This window comes from Callorhinus ursinus, unplaced genomic scaffold (genome assembly GCF_003265705.2).
Source record: "Callorhinus ursinus isolate GAN/ISIS: 27379988/994484 unplaced genomic scaffold, GSC_fseal_2.0 scaffold50, whole genome shotgun sequence".
Classification (NCBI taxonomy): Eukaryota; Metazoa; Chordata; class Mammalia; order Carnivora; family Otariidae; genus Callorhinus; species Callorhinus ursinus.
The window spans coordinates 4,109,474-4,133,348 of NW_027397112.1; the positions used below are offsets into that span (position 1 = coordinate 4,109,474).

General features: G+C 40.0%; 1 long non-coding RNA gene across 1 annotated transcript in view; it reads right to left on the reverse strand.

The window, feature by feature from the left end:
• Nucleotides 1-451: 451 nt before the first annotated feature.
• The window catches only part of LOC141370904 (uncharacterized), a 75,540-nt gene continuing 52,116 nt past the window's right edge, over nt 452-23,875 (reverse strand). The window contains exon 3 of the long non-coding RNA XR_012375395.1: nt 452-524. This is a non-coding gene — a long non-coding RNA (uncharacterized lncRNA). The remainder of the gene's footprint in view (nt 525-23,875) is intronic.

Sequence of the window (23,875 nt, forward strand, 5' to 3'; positions counted from 1 at the left end):
CAGGCTGCTTTCTGCACCATCACACGGTCCCTTATTTTCACTTTTTCACAGACCCTTCCAATTTATCAGTAATATAATTACTTTGTTTTATGATTCAGTAAAATATCTCTACAAGCGTTTCTTAGATTTTGACGCCAAATAAAGAACACAAATGTTGCCACTTAAATACATGTTCTATGAAGATACTGAAAACAGAAGATTGTCCATTTTCCTATCATTTTTAACAAAAGAACATGAGAAATGAAAATATCCTCCTTCTCCATACGAGCACAGAAAAAAAAAAAAAAGAACTTAATAGTATAAGACAACCTTCTCAATAGTATAATAGTTACAGTGGATACGGTAGCTATAGATATGTATCTATGTATGCCTATAACGAACCCTTAAAATAGAACAACACAAAGGTTATTTTGTACCTCCAGTTATGTCCCATCTCTCCTTGGTTTCATGGGTGTACTTCGGGGTCTGCATACATAAATCTCCCTCTTCTTCCGATTCAACTGTTGCCCTATGGAAAATATTTTCTTTGGGGTAAAAAAAAAGAGAAAGAGAGCGGGAGAGAAGGAGGAAGAAGGGAGATTTAAAATGATAATGCTTCGATAATACTTACTACATACCATATCTCATTTCATTGCTAAATAAATATGTGTGTTACTACTTAGTTTAACCAGTGAGGAAAGTGAGACACAGAAGAAAGAGGTACTGAATGGTAGCGTTGCAATATATCTCAGGCAGTCTGTTTCTAGAATCTTGATGATCGATCTCCATGGCTTTCTACTCCTTAATAAGAAAGCCATCAATGCATCAGGCATGGCAAAGAGAACTTGCATCACATCTGGCTTTAAAAAGAGAACACACTTAAGATGTATTTTGCCCAACACTTTCAGGACATACGTGTTTTCTTCAGGAATACCAGTCTTCAATGGAATGCAGTCGTTATGAACACCGTTCTGGAAAATCCATGTGCCATAAATTGAATGCCTGATGCCTATTCAAGTTTCTGCTCCTCACCTTCCCTCAGAGCCACCATTCAGGGCTCTTTCTCTGGGCTTTGCACTTGAACTGGAAGCTGGGAAACCAACAAGACAATTCAAAAAAACCTAGAAACTGTATTTCTCAGAACATCAGCATCATCCTGAGGTTTACAGCATGCTCCCTGGAAACAGCCACCTCCCCCCGAGCCCAAGGCCTCGATTCTAGGCCTCATACATGGAAAACAGAGAAAAAGTTCCCTCTGCTCTCTAATCCTCAAATTGGTAGATTTGAAATCTCTGGTAGATTTGAATAGAGATCTGAATCGATCTGGTAGATCTGAACAGAGAAGCTCCACTGGATATATGTGAATTCAGAGTTTCTTAGGAACCTAGACTACCTGTTTCATTGGTGTCTGAGGCACCAATGAGAAAAAAAAAAAAAAACTGAAATCATTTTTCTCCATGAACCATGATGGTCTCTCCTCTGAATATCCCATTCTTTATGGAAAAGAAGGCCAAAGTGAGAAGAGGATGAAGAGTGAAATGAAGAAGAAAGCGGAAATGGCTGGGGAAACAGATGTGGGGGAAGGAGAGGTGTAAAGTGTCATGGAAGATTAAGGAAGGTATAGGGAGCATGCAGGGCTGCCTGCTGACTTTCATTTCTTCCCCTTGCCTGGCAGCTCGAGGATCTAACCGTTCCCAGCCCCATTTCATTCATGATTCAAAAGAGGGTCAGCCGTCCCAGCTGGGGAGTCCGTCACAGCGGTACCACGCTCCTCACCAACAACAAAATTTCAAGGGGAGCCTGTGACCCATTTCTGCTCAGGGAGGTGCCAGAGGAGGTCTGCCATGGAGCTTCTGCAAAATGTGTCTCCACTTTTAAGGAAATGCAGAACGAGATGGCCCCTGCTCTGCCTCTGGCTAGCATCACATCTGGAGCTGATGCTTGGAACGGCTGCTGCCATTCTCCAACCGCAAGGAAAACTCACTTTAGAAAGCAGCTTCCACTGGCAGGGACAGGAACGGAGAGATGGAAGGACACTGGGTTCTAAAATTAGTCATTTTTTCCTGTGGCAATAAACAACTCCAATGTGTGAGCGGCTTAAAAGCAACACATATTTATTTCCCTTTGTCATATGAGGACTGTGGGACTTCTGGGCCTGGTCATCCCCAAGTGTCTTCTTGTTCCAGACCCAAGCTCAGGAGTAGCTGCTAGAGAGACAGGCTGTACTCCTGGCAGAAAGCAGCAACCTGCAAAGAGTCAGGCTATTCCTTTAAAGTTTCTGCGTGGATGTGTCATGCCTGTTCTCTCTCTCTCATCACTGGGCCCAAGCATTTTATGGGCGGAGCCCAAAGTCAGGAAGAAGTGGTGGGGTTGGGGGCGGGGAGGAGGGGGTGGGGTTGGCGCGTACTCTGCCCATGGGAGTAGGGCAAGTCATGTGAAGGTGGGCAGGGATGTTTAATCCTGTTACAAGGAATGGATATTCGGAAACAAAACCCAAATCAGCCAAAGTCCTTGGTGACATGATTGAGCCACTAATAAATGGACTCCGGGGACCCTATTTTCTGAATTTCCATTATTGTGAGATAATATACTTCTTTATTGCCTGAGTCTGAGTTTTCAATGACTTCTCCATTTTAGGAAAGGGCATCTTAACCAGTACACAGAAAACTCCCAAGGATTTTCTCCCATTCAGAAGTGCCATCCCTCCAGGCACTGACTCTACCAAACAGATCAACACTTTCCCCTCCAACTGTGAAAAGTAGGACATGGCTTCCTATAATGTTGGGATAGCTCTGAGCCTAGATGGCCAAGGCCAAATCCTACCAAGAGTTTCAAACAGTGTGACGAAGGTACGCCCAGGTTTCTATGGGTTTTGTTCTCATTTTGTTACAGACATGGATGCACACCAATGAGTCTGAAAAAGAAAGGAATGTGAACCGGTATTGCTTTTCTTTACTGGTTCAATCAGATGTATATTACAGGAAGAAAAAGAAAATGTATCTGTTTATATCTTCGACTTCTTGCATTTCCATTCCAATGTGATCCAATACAGTTTGTCTGTCAGACCAAGAAAATTAATAATTTTAAAAATAGTGTTATATATATATATAATTGCATATATATATATACAATTCCATATATACATATATATAAAAGATGACAGGTTTTAGGGTCTCTTTAGTTGATAAAATATAACTATAATAGGGAGCTTGGGAAGAGGGGCAGACCTAAAAGATTTCTGTAAGCCTATGCTACAACCTAGTATGACCTCGTAAGAACCTTTACTGAACCCAGTGAAAGAAAAAAAAAATTAATGAAAACCTTCAAACTGTACAAGAGAACAGAATGGAGGGAGTCACAACAATCATCTTTTGTTTTGTTTCGTTGTATTATTTTTTTTCTTTCCTTTCCTTTCCTTTTTTTTTTTTTCTGAAGAACACTGAAGCTGGAACCACAGAGGTGACTGGAGAATCACAACCCTCCTGATGCGATATCCAAACAGAAAATTTTCCAATACATATCCTAAAATCACAGAGCATGTAATTTCACATTAGCTCCAAGAAAGCAGCATCTTTGCTTAGGATATGGAAATTTGGAAGCTGATTGCTATAATCTGCGGTTATGATTTCAAGCTCCCCCAGTGATGCCGGGAATCAAACCACAGACTCCTAGCACTAGGAGCCTTTATTGTAATCCAATAAAACCTTAACAACCAGTCTTCTTTTTTATGATAAATTAAGGGCCTCATTTGCTTTGAAGCAGCCCCTCTACCCCAGTGTTTACCCCGCTGTGGAAACAGTCTTAGAGAAACACTGAATTCAGACAGAGTGAAGACGGTGGTGGGAAAAAGCCCGTAGTCCCCACCTTTGGTTTCATGGATTCAGAAACTTCCAAACAAACAGAAAAGCTCCCTCTTTCAAAAGGACCAATCTTTGAGGATGAGCCTCCGCTAGAGTGTTTTGACAACACTTTACAAACCATGACCTCTGAACTTTGCACCTCAGTCACAGAATGTCACCTTGAGCTCAGGAATGTGACATGTGGGACTGAGGCCACATGGGCTATCGCCCACTCTTCAGTGAGTTGGACTTTGTTTTATGTTTGCTAATTTCAAATTTTATTTGTAATCTCAAATTCTGCCCAAATTGCCACTATCTATTTAGCTATGTTACCTTTGAGAACTCACTGGTTAGGATATAACTTCCAAATTCAGAACAAACTTAGAGCAAAGGCCGTATTTATCTCACGGCCATAATTCCTTGCTAAGATCCCAGGCCGTGTGATGTCAAACTATCCCAATACCTACATGTGTATTGTTAAAGGATCGCAGAGGCCAGCTCAGAAGGGAAAGGTTCAAACCCAGCAGGGGCCCTAAAAATAAACATCCATTCCCAGAGTGTTCATTCTAATATCCCTAATAATATGGAAAGTGAAGGCCAAAGGACGTGGAAGAAAGAGTCAGAAAAATGGGACATCCTGGCTAGCACGGAACTCAGTCTTCTATGTTCCAAAATCAGGAAAGGCCAGTGATAAATCCAGTTCTTAGGATATGTTAAAAAGCAAGACAACAGACCCCAAATGGAGTTGCTTATGCTAAACCCCATGTCACAAATGGAGACCTAACTAGTATTTCGGTTCTCCCAGAAATGGAACCTTAAACCAGTCAATCAGGAAACACCCTATCGGCACCATTTAGGTCATCCGTCTGACAGACCCCTGCCATACCCCTAAGGAAAGTAATTTTGCAATAACCAACCTGTTTCCTTGCCTGTATAATTTCCTTGTTCCTGTTCCCTTCTGTCTATAAAAGTCATTTTGTAGAACTCCTCAGAGCTTCTATCTGATGGATTGGATGCTGCCCCATTTCTGCTCAGATAAACTCTTAAAATTTTTAATAGGCCTCCGTTTATCTTCCAACAGGAACCCAGCCCAGTCCCTACTGCCCTTATTGGTAGGTAGATACTTGATACATACATTTAAGAACCTGGAAATCGGCGCCTGGGGGGCTTAGTCGGTTAAGCATCTGCCTTCGGCTCAGGTCACGATCCCAGAGTCCTGGGATCGAGCCCCGCACTGGGCTCCCTGCTTGCTGCGGAGCCTGCTTCTCCCTCTGCCTGCCAATCCCCCTGCTTGTTTGCTCACTCACTCTCTCTCTCTCTGTCAAATAAATAAATAAAATCTTCAAACAAACAAACAAACAAACCTGGAAACGCTTATATGTGTGTGCAGCTTTTCCATGACCCAGTTTATTCTCAGTTTTATCATTATTCAAGAAATGGGAAAAGAAGAAATGAGGGAAAAAAATGGATTTGCCCAAGCTATAAAATTTTAGATATAAAATGCTTAAAAATTAGTGGTTTGAATGAGGTTTGTATTGGTTTATGCTTTTTTCCTTCCCACTATTCTCCCCCACCCTGCCCCTAAGTACCAAAGATAATAATGACATGGTGCATTCCAAGGGGGATCGCATTTGAAGGTAGTTGATGACTTCAGCCAACGATTTCCCCCTCTCCAAAGGAAATAATGGGTTTTGTAATTCCAGATGTTCTTTTTACACGCTTCAGCAGTCATATGATTTCTCAGTGAGTAGTAAATTGGCCATTAATACTGAGTCTTTGGCAAATCGGAGGTGTGAATGTATTAACCCAGAGCACAATATTCTCACTTCTAAGATGTATTTACAATTAACAGCTTTTCATGCTCTCCCTGGAGTTCTAATTTAATTAGCAGTTGACACATCGAGCGAGCTCATTTCATTTAAATAGAAATTCCATTTGGAAATAGCAAATTTTCTTGGTTTTATCAACCCAACAATATTTGCTCAACTGAGACACTGTCTGACTTCTAGTATGATCTGTGATGATTAACCTAACCATTCTACTCCAGACCTTTTTTTTTTCCTAATGCTTGTTAATGTTGTTGATATGGATAATGAACTATGGTACCAACTACGGGCATCTTATCATGTTGCCCTTGCCACATCCAATTCTGACCCTGCCTTCTCTTTCAGAAATGTAATGTATCAATGTCATACATGTAGGTCGTTTAACAGACCAAATGGTTCTACAGAATTTATTTTAAAAATTAACAGCCCAAGGTGCCTGGGTGGCTCAGTCGGTTAAGTGTCTGCATTCGGCTCAGGTCATGATCCCAGAGTCCTGGGATCTAGTCCCACATTGGGCTCCCTGCTCAGCAGGGAGTCTGCTCCTCCCTCTCCCTCTGCCTATCCACCCTGCTTGTGCTCAATTGCTCTCTCTCTCTCAAATAAATAAATAAAACCTTTAAAAAAAATTAACAGCCCTCTTCGTCTTCCATGCAGCCTACTCTCCTTCCCCAGAAGCAACGACCCTCCCTCTCTTGGATGTTTCTTTTAGCATTTCCTTCCCAATCTCTAAGTAACACATCCTCCTGTTTCTTAACTTTTCAATTTTAGAATAGCACCTGTTGACTCACTGTCACAGAAGCGGAGGATCTAACTCTTACACTATCCCCACCCCTACACCTTCTCTCCACACATTCTTACCCTCTCCATAGTCTCCAAGCATAATTATATCAAAATGTGTCAGATTAGTACTTAATACTGTTATTGTTACTATGCAAATATTATCAGAAACTGGACCATGCCATACAGTACCATCCTCTTTCCTGCACAACTTTTGCTTATCATGGAGTCAATATTTATTTCATTTGGCTTGTTTTGTCTTTATTGTTGGTGCTGCTTTCTTTATCTACCCATCACTACTTCATACCCAGATTCTCAATCAGAAGTAATTCTTACCCCCTTACATAGTGAAGTATTCTATCATTTTCAACTGCTTGGAGACATCCCCGCCAGAATCCTTTGTTCTCTAATTGCCGTTGAGACTAGTTGCTCTCTAGGCTTAATGCTTTGTTCTCACCTGTAAATCTTCCTTCATCATCTTCCTGGAGATTCCTTTCAACACCCCCACCCCCAGCCTGTATTGCATGTCCCAAGTCCTCTTCTATATTTTACTCTTTTGTTTTGTTGGAGTACATTCTTCAGTAGCCCCAGTGGATACATATTATTTACTGCACTGAGTTTCAGCTTCGATTTACCTATCTTACTCTAAACTTTAAGAGCAGGACTTTTACTCTGATACATTAAGTAGCTTCTTTAATGATGAATGAATGAAAGAAAACAATAAATATGAAATGGCACTAGAATTGGGCATGGCTGAAAGAGTAAATCCGATCTATCGTAGCCAGTTCACACAATTCCAATGTGAAAAGCAAGTTCTGAAATATGAATACTTGACATTGACGAAATAATGTTCACAAGCAACAGTGAAAACTCAGACTCACTGCATTTTAATTTCAACTGTAGCTAATTGTCTTATTGAAGATTCAGAAACAGCCAGAAGAGCAGATTTTGTTTTGGAAAGCTATGCCTAAACATCCATTCTTAATCACAAAACCATGAAACATGATCCAGACAAGAAATTGAAAGAAAAGTACCCACAACTGTTAGGTTTTCATTGAGTGGCTTCCTTGACTAGCCCAATTATGAATGCAACCACAGATATAGAAAAACGTGTTTATAAATCACTCACTATTAAACAAATGCAATTACGCTTCAAGTCAAGCCATACTCTTGTACAGATAGATACAATGTCCTATATAAAAGAAAGTTCTAGTGCTAACATTAAACAACTATTAACACTAAAGTTAAAACATTTTATGATAATATATCACTTCTGATTATAAAAAAAATCATATTGCTACAATTTTTCATATACATCAGTATCAATGCCCATTTGGTCTAATATATAAAGTTACACGATCCCAACAAAAATACTATCAGATTTTTCTTTAGAACCAGATTCTATAAGTTGATTATTAAGGTCATTTGGAAAAACAAATAAGCAAGAATAATAAAGAACACCATGAAAAAGAAGAGCTATGAGGTAATGAGGGCAGAAAGTTAGCCATAATACTATTAGAATACATTACAAAGGCTCTAGAATTGAAACAGTATAGTTATCAGTACATAAATTGTCACAGAACAATGGAACATATTAGAAAATCCAGAAATGGGCCCAATTGCAGATGCAAAATTAATATACGATAAAAGCAGCATATCACATCATTGGGTAAAAGATGGACTTTTTTAATAAGCTGTATTGGGCTAACTAGTCATATGGAAAAAATAAAATTGGATTCCTCCCTCACATCATACTCTAGAATGGATTCTAGATGGATAAGATACTTAAATTTAAATTTAAAAATTTAAGTCTGTAATTCTAGAAGTGCAACCTGAAAGTAAGGGACTCCTAGGACTCAAGTTGAGAAGCAATAAAGAATTAGATACATAAATCTGATAACACAAAAATTTAAATTTAAATAAAGCTTTTACATGACAAAAGATCACAGAAGTAAACAAAAAGATGCATGACCAACTTGAAAAATAATTTCATTTTTATCATAAAGTTTAAAAATCTCTAATATGTGAAGAATTTCTAAATATAGAGAAGTAAAGCACTAACCACCTAATACAAAAGTGGGTAAGATTAATGAAAAGAAAGTTCACAAAAGAGAAATGCAAAGAGCTCTTAGCCATCACAAGAGAAATACAAACCAAAGGCAAACTGAGCCATCTCTCCTCACCTATTTTTTTCCCTCAAAAGCCAAAAGTTTGAGAATATATTCTAAGGCCAAGTTGTGAGGACAAAGGCAGTCTCTGTTGCTAGAGAGAAAGGAAAATGGGGGGTGGAGAGGTAATTTGGAAATATGTGACAAAATTATATATACATGTATCAGGTCACCGACCCATCCCACCTCTCAGATTCTATCACAAAGCTACATTTAAGCAGTCCAAAGAGTCTATGCACCAAGCTGTATACTCCAAGACTTTGTCATAGTATCAAAATACAGGTAACAATCTATATGTCCATTAGAAGTCTGACTGACCTGGGATTTATTCCTGGGCTGCAAGGCTGGTTCAACATCCGCAAATCAATCAACATGATACAATACATTAACAAAAGAAAGAGCAAGAATCATATGATCCTCTCAATAGATGCAGAAAAAGCATTTGACAAAGTACAGCATCCTTTCTTGATCAAAACTCTTCAGAGTATAGGGATAGAGGGTCCATACCTCAATATCATAAAAGCCATCTATGAAAAACCTACAGTGAATATCATTCTCAATGGGGAAAGACTGAGAGCTTTACCCCTAAGGTCAGGAACATGGCAGGGATGTCCACTCTCACCACTGCTATTCAACATAGTATTAGAAGTCCTAGCCACAGCAATCAGACAACAAAAAGAAATCAAAGGCATCCAAATCGGCAAAGAGGAAGTCAAACTCTCACTCTTTGCAGATGATATGATACTGTATGTGGAAAACCCAAAAGACTCCACCCCACAACTGCTAGAACTCATACAGGAATTCAGTAAAGTAGCAGGACATAAAATCACTGCACAGAAATCAGTGGCATTCCTATACACCAACAACAAGACAGAAGAGAGACAAATCAAGGAGTCTATCGCATTTACAATTGCACCCAAAACTATTAGATACCTAGGAATAAATCTAACCAAAGAGGTAAAGGATCTGTACTCAGAAAACTATAAAATACTCATGAAAGAAATTGAAGAAGACACAAAGAAATGGAAAAACGTTCCATGCTCATGGATTGGGAGAATCAACATTGTGAAGATGTCAATGCTACCTAGAGCAATCTACACATTCAATGCAATCCCCATCAAAATACCATCCACTTTTTTCAAAGAAATGGAACAAATAATCTTAAAATTTGTATGGAACCAGAAGAGACCCCGAATAGCCAGAGGAATACTGAAAAAGAAAAGCAAAGCTGGCGGCATCACAATTCCGGACTTCCAGCTCTATTACAAAGCTGTCATCATCAAGACAGTTTGGTACTGGCACAAAAACAGACACATAGATCAATGGAACAGAATCGAGAGCCCAGAAATGGACCCTCAACTCTATGGTCAACTTATTTTTGACAAAGCAGGAAAGAATGTCCAATGGCAAAAAGACAGTCTCTTCAACAAATGGTGTTGGGAAAATTGGAGAGCCACATGCAGAAGAATGAAACTGGACCATTTCCTTACACCACACACAAAAATAGACTCCAAATGGTTGAAAGACCTAAACGTGAGACAGGAGTCCATCAAAATCCTAAAGGAGAACACAGGTAGCAACCTTTTCGACCTTAGCCGCAGCAACTTCTTCCTAGAAACATCGCCAAAGGCACGGGAAGCCAGGGCTAAAATGAACTATTGGGATTTCATCAAGATAAAAAGCTTTTGCACAGCAAAAGAACCAGTCCACAAAACCAAAAGACAACCGACAGAATGGGAGAAAATATTTGCAAATGACATGTCAGATAAAGGGCTAGTATCCAAAATCTATAAAGAACTTATCAAACTCAACACCCAAAGAACAAATAATCCAATCAAGAAATGGGCAGAAGACATGAACAGACATTTCTCCAAAGAAGACATCCAAATGGCCAACAGGCACATGAAAAAGTGCTCAACATCTCTCGGCATCAGGGAAATCCAAATCAAAACCTCAATGAGATACCACCTCACACCCGTCAGAATGGCTAAAATTAACAAGTCAGGGAACAACAGATGTTGGCGGGGATGTGGAGAAAGGGGAACCCTTCTACACTGTTGGTGGGAATGCAAGCTGGTGCAACCACTCTGGAAAACAGTATGGAGGTTCCTCAAACAGTTGAAATTAGAGCTACCGTTCGATCCAGCAATTGCACTACTGGGTATTTACCCCAAAGATACAAATGTAGGGACCCGAAGGGGTACGTGTACCCCAATGTTTATAGCAGCAATGTCCACAATAGCCAAACTGTGGAAAGAGCCAAGATGCCCATCGACAGATGAATGGATAAAGAAGAAGTGGTATATATACACAATGGAATATTATGCAGCCATCAAAAGGAATGAGATCTTGCCATTTGCAATGACGTGGATGGAACTGGAGGGTGTTATGCTGAGTGAAATAAGTCAATCAGAGAAAGACATGTATCACATGACCTCACTGATATGAGGAATTCTTAATCTCAGGAAACAAACTGAGTGTTACTGGAGTGGTTGGGGGTGGGAGGGATGGGGTGGCTGGGTGATAGACATTGGGGAGGGTATGTGCTACGGTGAGCGCTGTGAATTGTGCAAGACTGTTGAATCACAGATCTGTACTTCTGAAACAAATAACGCAACATATCTTAAGAAAAAAGAAAAAGAAGAAGATAACAGGAGAGGAAGAAAAGGGGAGTATGTCAGAGGGGGAGACGAACCATGAGAGATGATGGACTCTGAAAAACAAACTGAGGGTTCTAGAGGGGAGGGGGGGAGGGGGATGGGTTATCCTGGTGATGGGTATTGAGGAGGGCACGTTCTGCATGGAGCACTGGGTGTTATGAACAAACAATGAATCATGGAACACTGCACCAAAAACTAATGATGTAATATATGGTGATTAACATAACAATAAAAAAATAAAAAAAAAAAGAAGTCTGACTGACCGAATAACCTCGAAGATATTGACCCAATGGAGAAGTATTTATTTCCAAAAAAGGGATGAGGAGCATCTCCCTATTCTTGTATGGCATGACCCTGAGAATATACTATGAAGTAGAAAGAACGAGATGAAGAAACATTGGTACGGTATACTATCATTCATCAAAGAGGGTAGGTAGAGAAATGTATTTAAGTATCTGCTTATGTTTTAAAACAAAAAGTAAAATAATAATCTTCGATATTATTTTTAAAACCTATACATTAGTGACAGAGAAGGAAAAGGAATTGGGTGGATGGACCGAGGAGAGAAGTTAGCTTTGCCTGAATCCATTTCATTCTGGACATTTGAAACTATGTAAATGTTTTACATAATCATAAAACCTAGTTATTACTTTTTAAATTCAGTGCCAAAATTAAAATAAAGTAAATGGTCCTAAATATGTATCTAATTGGTGGCACAGCCATACATAGAAGAACCAAACTATTCCTGCAACTTTGAAACACAATGATTTGTCTGCACATTCCTGAATGGTGCAGAAAAAATACTCTAAATGCTCGAATATGTGAAAGACAAAGAAAACTCCCCCCCAAAAGTCATGTACTCTTTTCTATAATCATATGGTTGGCAGTATTGTTGGGATTGTTACTCTCAGGCTGTTGGGAATGTATTAAGGCATAAAGAGTTGAGTATTTATGTGATACTCTAATTCTGTAATTCCTATCATTATTCAGAATTGGTATTGCTGGAATAGGGGAAAGAAGATAGAGAGGTGATATCCAAGTAGGTACTTAAAAACCTTAAGTGGTCCTGAATTTGAACTGAAACTATCAAGAAAATCCATGATTTTTTTCTCTTTAGAAACTTAGTGTATTTGCCAGTATCATCCACTGAGAAACCATCCCAGTAGCAATGATGACCCCTACAGACTAGATTGTGGTGTCCAATTTTTTTCTCACCAGAAAGAACCAGGGCTTATTGTAGAAATGACTGTTCACAGATACGAAATAGGAAATGTGCGGATGAGATGGAATCCTACCATCTGACACAGACCCTACAAAAGACCACCGGTGTCTTATAAAAGAACTCAGGAGCCAACGTGAAGAAGCTCCCACTGGTTAAGGTGGGATAATTTGGACATTAATAAGAAAAATAACTGCAATGGATTGAAACATACTAAGGTAGTATGTTTCATGTATGTATGCATGTGTGTTCGTATGTATGCATGTATAATCTTTGATGTCAAAATGACCTCCCCCAAAATAATCACATTAATTGATCACTGTTGGAGGATGTTTACTAACTCATTATTTTAAAAACTAATAAATATAGAGGAGAAATCAAGCATGTGTCTTGATTTTCCTACACAAATTATACCGTTTGGGAGAAAAGTTGTTAATGAGGAAGCATTTCTCTTTATTGAAGTTACTAGCTAATGCCTGAAAAAAAGTTGCTAGAATGAGACCACGACAATTTTAGAAACCCTAATTAATGCATCTAGGTTGCTAATGACAGCATCGGCAAACATCAGAAAATGACAAGGCTCCCTATGGAAAAGCCTAAACCATCCACAAACCTTCTTTGCCCTGCCCACAATTACTTGTCAGATTTATCTTATCAAGCCTCCAATTATAATTATCAGTTTATAGAAACTCGGAGGGCAGAGCCACATGAGATGTATTCAGCAAAATCTAGACTCTGGACAAATAACCCAGTTTATTCAATGAATAAATTGCAAGGAGTATGAGAGAGAAAGAGATAATCTATAAGGTAAAAGCAATTTTAATATGTGAAATTATTTGGATCCCAATTCAAATAAATATTTTTTAAAAATTAAAAATAGGGCGCCTGGGTGGCTCAGTTGGTTAAGCGACTGCCTTCGGCTCAGGTCATGATCCTGGAGTCCCGGGATCGAGTCCCACATCGGGCTCCCTGCTCAGCAGGGAGTCTGCTTCTCCCTCTGACCCTCTTCCCTCTTGTGCTCTCTATCTCTCATTCTCTCTCTCTCAAATAAACAAATAAAATCTTTTAAAAAAATAAATAAATAAATAAATAAAAATTAAAAATATACACAAACACTTATAACTTCTATGAGACACTTGGAAAGTTGAACTTTCCATGGATATTTTATGATACTAAGATATTTTATGACAGTAAACCATTATATTGTTTTCAGGTACCATAATGGCATTGTGTGAGTTCTTATCTTTTGGGTACCTGGGTAGCTCAGTCGGGTAAGCATCTGCCTTTGGCTCAGGTCATGATCTCAGGGTCCTGGGATCCAGTCCCACATCAGGCTCCCTGCTCTGCCTCTGCCCCTCCCCCTGCTCATGCTCTCCCCCTCGGTCTCTCTCTCTCTCTCTCAAATAAATAAATAAAATCTTTAAAAAGAAAAGAGTTATCTTTAACAGATGCATATGGAAGTATTATGGATAAAATAATATGATGTTTAGGATTTCTTTCAAAATAACATGGGAGGGGGAAATCAATGGGGATATAGATAAAACAAGTGTGGCCATAATTGCTTATTGTTGAAGCTGGGAAATGAATCCTAGGCAGATCGCTATACTGATCAGTTTCCTGTTACATATGTTTTGAATGACTCATGATTAAAAATGGGGGAGGGGGAAGGTTTTGCATAGAAAACATTTAGAGAGCAGCTAACACATAGGAAACATTCATTTGGTTATCAGTAATTAGCTATTCATATTATTTTGTTACTTTTTAGCTTACACTTCACAAGGTTAGTTTTCTCAAAGATATTTGAGAAAGATACTTATACTTAAAAAGATATTTATTCTCTTTTTAAGTAATGTATGTATATATATGTGGCTATATGGCTATATATCATCACTATCATTATTATCCCATGCTCTGTGCAACTGGAGGTATGCACTACCAAATTCAAGACTAGGAAGCTACTGCATACAATTGCCTTTGTGAAAATATATCCTTTTTTTAAAGATTTTATTTATTTAGAGAGAGAGAGTGTGGGGGTGGGCATAGGGTCGGGGGAGATAGAGGGAGAGAGAGAATCTCAAGCAGACCCTGCGCTGAGCATGGAGCCCAACACAGGGCTCGATCCCATGACCCTGAGATCATGACCTGAGCCAAAATCAAGAGTCAGACACTTCACTGACTGAGCCACCCAGGAGCCCTGTGAAAATATTTTTTAGAGTTTATGTATTAAAACATCACAAATTTTTAGAAACACATTGAAAAGTGACTGGCCAATTTTATTGTTTCTTTAGAGTAAATTAACTCTGTATTTTTAAAAATCATACATCATAAGAAATAGAAATGCTGGGGTGCCTGGGTGGCTCAGTCAGTTAAGCGTTTGCCTTTGGTTCAGGTCATGATGCCAGGGTCCTGGAATCGAGCCCCAAGTCGGGCTCCCTGCTCAGTGGGGAGTCTACTTCTCCCTCTCCCTCTGCCACTCCCCCTGGCTCATATTCTCTCTCTCTCCTTCCTTCCCTCCCTCCCTCAAATAAATAAATAAAATCTTTAAAAAAGAAAAGTAGAAATGCTTTCGTTTGTTCTTCAATGATGTAACAATTTCTTAATCTGGCTTTCATTAGTACAAATCCCGCTGAAATAAACAAGGTCAGCCCCATACAGAGTCATCAGGTCTCATTTCCCTTTTATGTGCCCAAAGCTGCCCTTTCTATGCTTGTTTTCCCATTGTCCTGGGTGATAATCCTCTCAAACTCAATCATCTATCGCCTTCCTCCTATCTTCATTCCAGACACTAACAAAACAGACAAAATCTCATTGTTTTTTACTTCTTAATTAAATATACCTTGATTCAAACTGAATTATACCAAAAACATTGCTTTCACCTGGCATTTACCTTTAAATACATTTTTTTTCTAATGTTGTAGCAGAATAAATTAAAGCACTTACCCCCTTTTACAAAGGGGAGATTGGGCGATCAGGAAAGATCTGCAAGCCTAGCCCCTCTGTCCTGGGTGGCACAAAGTTCATCTCTACGTCAACATACATAACGGCAGTAAGTTCAGAAAGGCACCATATTTCTAGGTTCTAGGCAGAGAACGGCAGACCATATGCAAACACCTACAGGTGGGACAACGGTGCCTGACTTGACCTTGAATAAGCCCAATGCCTTACTCATCAGGAACACGTTTTCCTGATAAGCCATAAGCACCACCACCCCTCCAGGTTACTTCTGTGGAGATTTCCCCATATGTAGTAGTATTTGAAGGCCATTTTAGTCAAAGACAGTGAGATTGGTACATGACCACAAAAACGCCTTGCTGAAACTAAATATAAGCCTCTGAGACCATCCACTCAGTTAAGGATTTAGCCCTGTATGACTCCAAACCTGCAATTTCTATTTTCAGACTTGTTGGTTTTCTTTTCTGCCAAAAAACTAAGATGAAGGAGTAAGAGAATGGGGGGCAGAAGGATGGGTGCCCTTCCCTTGAACAATTCTCAAATGAAAATTGTGAATAAAGTTTGGAAAACTTTTGTAGGCAATGTGACATCCCATTTCAGACTGCTTCTCATCTTCAATCTCTTTCTCCCAAATATTCAAATTTCATTAGAGGAGAGCAATGCCAAAATCCAAGATTCTCCAATTAATGTGCACTTTAAATTACCAGATAATAAGAAAGTTGAATAGAGACTCTTCTCATTAAATTTTCTCAGCTTTTGTATTCCCTTTCACAGTGCATAATTTGAATTTATAATTTCTACAGAAAAGTTAATATTCTACTGAGATAAAAACTCATCTAATGTCTTGCAGCCAAGGACATTAAGGCAAGCACTTACATTCTGTAGGAAAAAAAAATAAAACTTTTACAATAGTCATTAGAAGGAACACAGTGAAAAACCAGCTGCATGAAACTAATCCCACTTGCTCTAGAAAGATTAAGGACAACTGGAGTGTAGTGGTAGGAATCACGAGGAAACAAGGTCAAGCCAAATTTACAACAGCAACAATTTTTAAGGGAATTCTCAAAAGCTGTTGGCTGTATTAGAAGAGTATTGTTTATATGGTCTTCTTTGTCCAGGATGGAAATCCAAAGTTCCAATGACTATGGGGTCTTAATATTGACACAACACTCTCTGCTGCACCAGTCCCCACCTCACTCCAATACACAGTCATCAGGGCTTCCAACCCAGCCAGATTTCTTGGTGGGATGGAAGTGTCGTTCCAGCCTCTCAGTTATTTAAGAAAAGTGAGAAACTCTAAATCTCTATTCTCTCATTGTCCCAGACTGGAGCCTGCCTTCCTTCTCTCTCCCAGAAAGCGGTCGTGAGTGGGCAGTTTGAGGGCAGAGATCTCCTGCTTTTGACGTCACTCCCATTTTCTTGGTGGAAGTTCTCAGAGTTCCCAAGTCAGTAGTAGTGGGCATAACCCCTCATGACTTTCTCAAACGGTCTCTAGAAGCAGTGCCTGCCTGTTCCCTGCTGAGGTTTCTATGGGCAGGCGCTTGCTCCAAGCGCTTGTTCAAAGCCCTGAGAAATTCATGATATTCTATCCCCGTTCCACCTGCACTTTCTGCTCCCACCTGCTGTTCTTTGGGGTAAACTGCACGTTCATTACTCTGCTCTGGAGCTCTCCTACTTCTTTTTTCTTTTTTAGATTTTATTTTTTTTGTTTGAGAGAGAGAGAATATGAGAGAGAGCACGAGAGGGAAGAGGGTCAGAGGGAGAAGCAGACTCCCCACTGAGCAGGGAGCCCGATGCGGGACTCGATCCCAGGACTCCAGGATCATGACCTGAGTCGAAGGCAGTCACTTAACCAACTGAGCCACCCAGGCACCCAGAGCTCTCCTACTTCTTAATGAGATCCTCACAGAAAGCTGCAATAAGAGGGTCATCACCAGGATGCACGTTACCAAAATGGCGACATAGGCTCTTCCCAATTCAGTCCCACTCACAAGAAGACAAACATACAACTATCCACAGATAAGACACCAGAGACGGGGGTGAGGCTGAACACCGCCTGGACCACAGACACTGAGAGGAGCACATTATAAGGATAAAAGGAGCAACAACACTTTCACTGCGTGCCTCTCCGCCCAGGCCGACAGAGCACTGCACTGGCAGGGACCCTTCCCTGGGCCTGCTGTCTCTCCAGTGGGAAAGAGAGAAGGGAAGGTGGACATCCAACTCCCCCAGGATTGCAGGATGCTACCCAGGAGGCCCCCTCAGGTCTAACATCATGGGGATCACTGGGGGAATCTGCAGAGCCCAACCACAAGGGATTAGATAGAGACAGAGAAGGGGGTGCAGGGCTTACAGCAACCAGTGCTCAGACCTTGGCAGACTGCATTCCCCCTAGCAGAAGTCCTTGAGTTGTTATTTAATAACTACTCACTTGGGTAGCAAGTGTTCAAACTACCCAAAGCCATTTATAGATTCAATAATCCCTATCAAAATACCAAAGGCATTTTTCACAAAAATAGAAAAAAAATCCTAAAATTCATATGGAACAACAAAAGACCTCAGATAGCCAAAGTGATCTTGTGAGAGAAGAACAAAGCTAGAGGCATCCCACTTCCTGATTTCAAGCTATACTGCGTAGCTCCAGTGATCAAAACAGGATGGTACTGGCATAAAAACAGACACATAGACCAATAGAAGAGAATAGCCCAGAAATAAATCTGTGCATATGTGGTCAATTAATTTATGACTAAGGAGCCAAGAATATACACTGACAAAAGATAGTCTCTTCAATAAATGGTGTTGGGAAAACTGGACAGCCATATACAAGAGAATGAAACTAGATCTCTATCTTACACCGTACACAAAAATCAACTCAAAATGGATTAAGGACTTAAACATAAGACCTGAAACCTTAAGAATCCTAGAAAAAAATGTGAGGTGAGCTCCTAATATTGGTCTCGGCATTGATTTTTTGGATTTGACTACATAAGCAAAGGCAACAAAAACAAAAATCAACAAATGGGACTACATCGAGCTAAAAAGCTTCTCCACACAAAAGAAACAATCAACAAAATGGAAACACAACCTATGGAATGTGAAAAGATATTTGCAAAACATATATCTGATAAGGAGTTAATATCTAAAATATATATATGGAACTCATAGAAGTCAATAGCAAAAACTAAAAATAAGAAAGATACAATTTAAAAATGGACAAAGGACCTGAATAGACAGATATACAGAAGATACACAATGGTCAAGAGGTACATGAAAAGGGCTCATCATCACTAACCATCAGGGAAATAAAAATCAAAACCACAATGAGATATCACTTCAGATCTGTTAGACTGTCTATTATCAAATGACTGACAAGAGATAAGAAGTGTTGGTGAGGATGTAGAGAGAGGAAACCCTAGTGCACAGTTGTCAGAATGTAAATCAGTGCAGCCACTGGAAAACAGTATGCAGGTTTCTCAAAAAATTAAAAATAGAACCGCCATATGATCAAGCAATTTCACTTTTGGGTACTTACCTGAAGGAAATGAAAACAGGACTTGACAAGGTATCTGCACCCCCATGTTCACTGCAACATTATGAATAATAGCCACAACATGGAAACAATCTAAGTGACTGCCAATGGATGAATGGATAAAGAAATCGTGGCACGCACATGCGCACACACAGACATGCATGCACACGCACACATACGCATGATGGAATATTATTCAGCCACGAAAAAGAGGGAGAGCCTGCCATTGGCAACAACATGAATGAAGCTGGAGGGCATTACGCTAAGTGAAATAAGTCTGACAGAAAGCCAAATACTGGATGATCTCACTTATATGTGCAATCAAAAAATCTGAACTCATAGAAACAGAGCAGATTGGTGGTTACCAGAAGTGGGAGATGGAGGAAACGGGTGGTAGTCATCAAAGGGCACAAACTTCCAGTTATAGGTGAATAAGTTCTGGGGATGTAATGTACAGCATGTGACTCTAGTTAGCAATACTCTACTGTATACTTGAAAGCTGCTAGCAGAGTAGATACTAAAAGTTTTCATGACAAATAAAAAAATGGTAATTATGTGAGGTGATAGTGGTGTTAACTAACCTTACTATGGCAATCATTTCACCACCTAAACACATATCACAGCATCACATTGTACACCTCAAACTCACACAATATTACTTGCCAGTTATATAGCAACAAATCTGGGGAACACATCCACTCTCAGGATGAATGCTGTGTTCTAGCCCCTTGCTATTCAAAGTGTGCTTAGAGGACCAACCTCACTGACATCACCCGGGGGCTAATTCTAAATGCAGAATCTCATTCTCAGCCCCGGGCCTACCGAATCAGAATCTGCATTTTATCAAGATCCCCAGGTGATTCACGTGTGCATTAAAGTTGGAGAAGGACCAGTAGGATGCTTCAGCAAGTGAATTTTTGTTTCTGTATGTCCTGCTCACTCACCCGTGAGACAAAGGTGCATGTATCTCCTTTTGGAAATAGTACTTGCTTTTATCTAGTTAATCTCCCAAGAGAAATGCACAAAAAGAAATTTAACATCCCTGAGTTACACCTAAATGAAGCATTAATAAATGGTTTCCCGAGCAAACACAAAAGCAATGGCGTTTGAGGTCAACTGGTTTAATTTGCAAGTCATGTCATATTTATGCAAATAATAACAAATAGGCTCCCTGTCTTTTCTACCAAAACGAACATCTCATGTCAGACGTGGTTTCATGAGAAAAGTTTCCTAATGACCCTTTTGTAAAACCATTCCTAGTGAGAGAAAGAAAATCTAAAAATGACTTTTAAAATATTTGTTGGGGGGCCCCTGAAGGGCTCAGTCAGTTAAGCGTCTGCCTTTGGCTTGGGTCATGTTCCCAGGGTCCTGGGATCGAGTCCTGCATCGGGTTCCTTACACAGTGGGGAGCCTGCTTCTCCATCTGCCCCCCACAATTGTGCGCTCACTCTCTCTCTGTCAAATAAATAAATAAAATCTTTAAAAAATAAAAACAAAATAAAATAAAATATTCTTTGGGAGTCATTTGTAACATTACAATAGTGTTCAATAAAAGCCAGAAAATCTGTAAACTTGATCCTACCTCAATATCTGCCACCACAGCCATCTATGATAAGAATAATTCAGCCTGTACACATCCCAGCTTCACCTCAACCTGGCATCTTTAGGGAACGCCTGAAAAGCTGAAAGTCTAACCAGCACCGTGTGTGAGTCTTAGCAACAAGAAATCTGGAGAAACTTAGCAAGCTGTCCTGACCCTTTAGAGGCTACTGGGATGCACTTTGGTTAAAAAGAGCCGGTTTTTGGATCCTAGCCTGGGATCCCAATTCAGTGAATTGGGGGAGGCGCACAGGACCTCATTTGAAACAAATCATCTACATGATGCTAATGAAGGTTTCCAAGGCCCACCCCATGAAGGGCATCACATGAGGACGTGACTCTGTTGAAGCTTTGGCCCCATCCTGGACCCTGGGACCAAAGCTGTTTCCAGGCCTTTGTCCTGGATTGTATTTCCGACGGTTATGGTTCAGACCTTTACAGCCCAATTTAACACAAAATGTGTTCTTGCCTCAATGACGTTGCCAACTAGTTCCCTGTAATTTTCCTATCAACAACAGAACTCCCTACCAGTGCTTTAATTCCTCAGCAGTTAAGGTTCCTGTCCTCAAAGCCCAAATTACCCTTGACAGGTAATGGAAAAAATTCTTCCTGTTCTATCCCATGACAGCTTCTGGAGCCGATCTTTGCCGTCTACCTGCCTTCTGTCTTGGGGATCCCTGTCAGTTTCAGTGGTCTCTTCTTTGTCTAACTGATCCATAGTTTTCATCATTAAATTTTAGCCATGAAGCTCTTCCTTTTGAGAAAAATCTTAGATAGAACACCAACAAAATGCTAATAAAAAAAGCTGCTATGACAGATGGTGGGGGAAAAGGCAAGTGTAGGCAGAACTCATTTAGATAGTGTTCCCACTGTCCAACACACACACACACACACACACATGCACACACACACTCACTCATACAACACATTCATCCATTTGAACATGCAAAGCCATTTGCTCACACTTACACAACACTCTCCCATGCATACCTCCGTTTGCTCACATTTGCACACACTCACATGCATACCCTCATTTATACACATGTACTCCCATGCACACATCCCATTTACCACATTTATATATACATACACAGAGACATACTCTTGACCCTGAGGCAGCTCTACAAAATGGCTCCATGGAAGACATCATGAAAATCTTTACCCTTGGTCATGGGTTCCCTGTTTTGGCTAAAGCACTGGACTGCCTTCCTAGGCTTCAATGTCTACTCTTAAATCCACCTTCAAGAGTACCAGATTGGGGATGCCTGTATGGCTCAGTCAGTTAAGCGTCTGCCTTTGGCTCAGGTTATGATCCCTGGGTCCTGGGATCAAGCCCCGAGTCGGGGTCCTCAGTGAGGAGTCTCTGCTTCTCCCTCTCTCTCTACCTGCCACTCCCCCTGCTTGTGTGCTATCTCAAATAAATAAATAAATAAATAAATAAATAAATAAATAAAATCTTAAAAAAAAATAAAAGAGTACCAGATTGCCTCTTCATGAAAAATAATTAATGAAAGTAACTCTCATGTTCACATTTCGAACTCTTAACTTCATCTATGGGTTTGGTTAAAATTCCTATCCAAATATTTTTTAGTCAGGGCTATTCAAGCACTTATCAAGTTTGGGTTGTTACATTCTCTGAAAAAATTAACAAATGAGAGTTAGACATCATTATGTACAACTGAAATACCTAAGTATTTCCCATTTTAGTACTATGGTAAATGATACTGGTTTTAAATTTATAATTTTTCAATGCTAGTATACTGAAGTATAATTGTTTTTGCACGTAGGCTTCATATTCTGCAATCTTGCTATGCTTATGACTTTCAGTAACTTTTTGGACATCTTTTGGGGTTTTCTACATAAGCAACCATGTTATCTTCAAATATGAACACTTTGATTTCTTCCTTTCTCATCTACACACTTTTAATCTCTTGGCCTTGCATAATCACACTGGCTGAGGCCTCCAGTATGGGGTAAAATGGGAACAGTGATGGTGGACATCCTAGCCTTGTCCCCAGTCTTAGTGGGAAAGCATTCTATCTTCAGTCAGTATGATGTAGGCTGTAGGTCTTTGCATAGATGCCCATTATCAGGTTCAGGAAGTCCTATTCTAGCCTTAATTTATGGGAGTTTTTATCACTGACTAGTTGCTGAATATTACCAAAAAGATCATTCTTTTTGCTTCTTTAGTCTGTCGCTATGGTGAATTTCATTGCTTGATCTTTGAATAGCGTTTCAATCTTAGTTCAGTTCTCGAAGCCGTTGCTGTGTGTCCTTGGGTCTATCTCACAAACGTGTTGCTCACAGGTGAGCTTTGGACTTCTGTGCACTCAGACCATGAATTGGGGGCCCTCTGCTCTAAATGTCTTCTCTCGGGGATGCCCCCACAGTCTCACACACTCGCAAGCCTCTTTTCCTGGTGGCTGTGGCCAGAAACACGGGGCTTCTCTCTGAGCTCCAGCTGCCTGCACTGAGATTCTTTTCTATGACTGAGGCTTGCCCCCAGAGCAAGACAAAACAGAAAGAGAAGAAAGAAAATGAGGGCTCCCCACATGATTAAGATTACAGGGGCACCATTTTCTAGTCCCTCTGGGTAGAGAGAGAAGGGATCACTACTAGAATTTTCACCTCCCCTGCCAGGGCTGGGCAGTGCAGGGCCACAACCAAAATGAATAAAAACTAGAAAGCACAGTCCCCTATGGGTCACTTCTCAGGTGATTGACTTTATTCTACAACGCTTTGTTTTTGTCTCCTTTTAAGTGTCTTCAAGTAGTTGATTGTTATATTAACCCAAATATTTTCGAGTGTCATCGGTGGGGGAGACGGGTTTGCATTATTCCACTTTGGACAGAACTAGAAGCCAGAAGAATCTGTATATAAAACTTAATAAACATGGTCACACATGAAATAACCAGGCAATTATCTGTCTTAACCTATTTCTGGAGCTAAATAATGATGACCCTGGACCACAATTTTAGTGAATACTTTTAATGTCATGGGTATTAGATATAGGTTTCAGAAGACAATATAAGAACTTACTAGAAGATATTCCCAGCATGATTTTAATCATCTCAAACTATTCTCAATCATCTCAAACTATTTTTTATAAGTTTCGGGGGGCGGGGGACAAACCTAAAATAGGCTATGCCTTGAGTCTTCACTTGTACCCAAATTGCATAATTTGTGTGTGTTTTGAAGGAAACCAAATCCATCTATATCTAATCCCTTAAACTTCTGTCAACCAAATTTTGCTTTTTAGAGCCATTTGATATTTCAGACCTTAGCAGAGGGGTTTTTTCTCCCCCCTGTAAAAACGGGAAGTGGTCA